The 3,005-nt window shown below is 37.5% G+C and overlaps 1 non-coding gene across 1 annotated transcript; it reads right to left on the bottom strand.

The window, feature by feature from the left end:
* Positions 1–2,013: 2,013 nt before the first annotated feature.
* Positions 2,014–2,116, bottom strand: LOC139004569 (U6 spliceosomal RNA). The gene has a single exon (XR_011470443.1). It is a non-coding gene; the product is annotated as a U6 spliceosomal RNA (small nuclear RNA).
* Positions 2,117–3,005: the final 889 nt, after the last annotated feature.

The following is a 3,005-nucleotide window of genomic DNA, read 5'->3' as shown; positions in this document are numbered from 1 at the left end:
AGCCCCTGCAGCTGACACCTGGGAGACCAATCCATGGGGGAAGGAAGTACATCTCAGAATAGAGACAATCAAGGTGTGAGACTCAAGGCAGACCCAGCCTCGGGGCTAAGGAGTCCCTGACCACTGGACTAGTAGGAGCTTCAACGACTTGGACCTCAATCAGATTGCCCAGGGCCAGAAAGGGACAGTGACTCGCATTCACCTGCACTAGAGCAGCTTCCAGGAGACCCAGGATAGACACCCAAGGGACCAGATTCAACACCAGAGTTTATATACTTATAGGCATAGCCATGGGCATGGGCAGTAGGGTAGGATAGAGGTCAGAAAATGTGGATACATAGGGGTGGGGGTAGGGGCTGGGAGGATGGGGATAAAAGGAGAAAGAGGGAAGATATCTGTAATACTGTCAACAATAAAAGGTGTATTTAAAATATATACAGACAAATATTTACAGATTTTTTAAACAAAACCTCGACCTTTTGGATATTTTTATTTTTTTAATTCTTTTGGTACGTTTATTTATTTATTTAAAAATTTGTATTGTTGAAAGTATTATATATGGACCTCTTGGATCTTTATATGGAAATCAGATGGTACCATAGGGACATTTAAACATGTTAGTGTTGGGAAGTGGGTGTCAGGCAGGAAGACCAAACCTCAATCATGCAATGCCTACTTAGTCTGAATCCTAAAGCAACAGAACACCCGCTTCATTTCAGCACATGGGACAGAGAACAAAGACTAAGCATAAATTTCCATCAGGATTTACTCCTGCTCTAGTCTCAGCCTGTTTCTGTTCTGTCCCAAACCCTGGCTCTGGTCCAGGCTCCGAGTGAGGATCTGTGTGCTGCGCATCATCAAAGTGCTCCGAAGAGTGTCCACAGGTTTTGGGGACGTCCTCCGTCAAACGGCAGAGACATCACCCCATTGGGGGACACTGTGACAAGCCAGGTGCGGGATGGCAGCATTTGTGTGCACTCGGATCAGGCAAATTTGAAGTGACAGGATTCAAAATATTAAGAAGACTCACTGAGTTTGAGAAGTGTAAAATATGCTACATGCATTCCGGTGAGAAAACCAATTTAAATAATTAAAATTTCAAATTGAGAAAAAGCAAACAAAAATAAAACGTATTATATATATATATATATATCCCAATAGTTTTTTCTCTCATAGTACTTTTGTTAGTTGTTGTTGGTCGGATAATCCAAAAGCTAACTATTCCTAACATCTTTCTCAGGTTCTAATTTTGAAATATTAAAGCAAAAACATAAAGCTAAATATATTCTCATGTGAGTTGCAGCTAAGGTTGTCCATAGTTCCATTTCTGGCAGATTAGACGAAAATGTGAGGGGAAGTCAGCTTGAGAATTTTATGTATACTTTTCTTACTCCCTTTGGATAAATGAGATAAAAGTCTCATTGGCTTCTGACCTCACTCCATTCCTGCTTCTGAATGTCTCAATCAGATATCATACTAGGATCTGAAGTCTTCTTGCAATCAGGGGAAAATAAGATATTGAAGAAGACAGAGAAAAAAACATAGAATCTTGATGATATTGTTAAGAGGCTATACATGCTTAGAACAACTTACCTTCAAATTTCTTTTTATGTGAGAAAAATATCCTACCCTCCCCACCTTGTTTAACTCATTGTTACTTTTATTCACAAGCATTTCTATCTGGTACACTTTTATCAGGAACTACCAAATATTAAAACTATTTTTGGTCCTACCAAAATTAAAACCATCTCTGTAAGCATTTGGCTATTTTGCAGAAACAGAAATATTATTTCCACCAATTTCTATGGTGGAAAACCTAGTTCATTATCATGAATCAATGTCTTCCTCGAGGATCTCACTTCTCTCACAAATTTTCATCTATATGTGATATATATGTACATTAATATATATCTTATGTTAATAGCAAGTCATTATTTTAGATAATATCAAGATAATATCAAAGCATTATCAATATAAAGTATATTCATTCAAAATACTGTTTCTTTTTATTTTTAAAATACAGAACGCTTCATGAATTTGCATGTCATCCTTGTTCAGGGGCTGTGCTAATCTCTGTATAGTTCCGATTTCAGTACATGTGCTGCAAAGTGAACACCAAAATACTGTTTATTTTTCTCACTAGTTTTATATAAAAATCATTAGATAAATGCTTCTCTTCTAGAGAAATTGATCAACATGAATATAAGCACAACTTCTTAGAAGCCCCTGACATATTTTATAACTGCTTTGGTAATAATAAAATTCTCAAAAAATCCTACAACACTTGATTTAAAGCATACTGATCTAGTGTTTATTCAAATGTCACTAATGTATTTTGTTTGCCTGCAGTGATATAAAAATTATATCTTTTTGAAATAAATAATAGCTTTTTCAATACACAAAAAAATGGCCTTCTTCATTCCTGCCAGTTTGGATTAAGCTGGGTTTATGAAGCAAAGCAAAGAGTGAACTAGCATATTTGGTCCAGATGCTTAGTTCAAGCTTCTAAAGTATCTTCCTTCAAATTATTTTAAAAACATTTTATATTTGTTAGGACATTCATTTATTTTTTACTTTAAACATTTTTTGCAAACAGTTGATATACAATATATTTTCACATGTTTTCATTGATTTTAGAGAGAGAGAGGAAAGGAAAGGGATAGAGAGACAAAAACATCAATGACAGACAAATATCGATTGTCTGCCTCCTACACACCTTCTACTGGGGATCGAACCTTCAACCTGGGCATGTGCCTTAACTGGGAATTGAACCGGGGACCTCTTGGTTCCTGGGACAACACTCAAGCACTGAGCCACACTGGCTGGGCTGATACACAATCCTATCTAATAAAAGAGAAACGTGGTAATTAGCCGTCTCCACTACCCTTCCCATTGGCTAATCAGGGCGATATGCAAATTAACTGCAGGCCAAGATGGTGGCCGGCAGCCAGGCAGCTTGAAGCCTACAGGAGGCTTGCTTGCTTCAGTGACGGAGGAAGTCAACG

Source organism: Myotis yumanensis, unplaced genomic scaffold, assembly GCF_028538775.1.
Source record: "Myotis yumanensis isolate MYYU_CA2020_CCGP unplaced genomic scaffold, mMyoYum1.0.hap1 SCAF_2, whole genome shotgun sequence".
In the NCBI taxonomy this organism is placed as follows: domain Eukaryota; kingdom Metazoa; phylum Chordata; class Mammalia; order Chiroptera; family Vespertilionidae; genus Myotis; species Myotis yumanensis.
The sequence above is the reverse complement of the archived record's forward strand: the minus strand, read 5'-3'. Positions and strand labels throughout refer to the sequence as shown.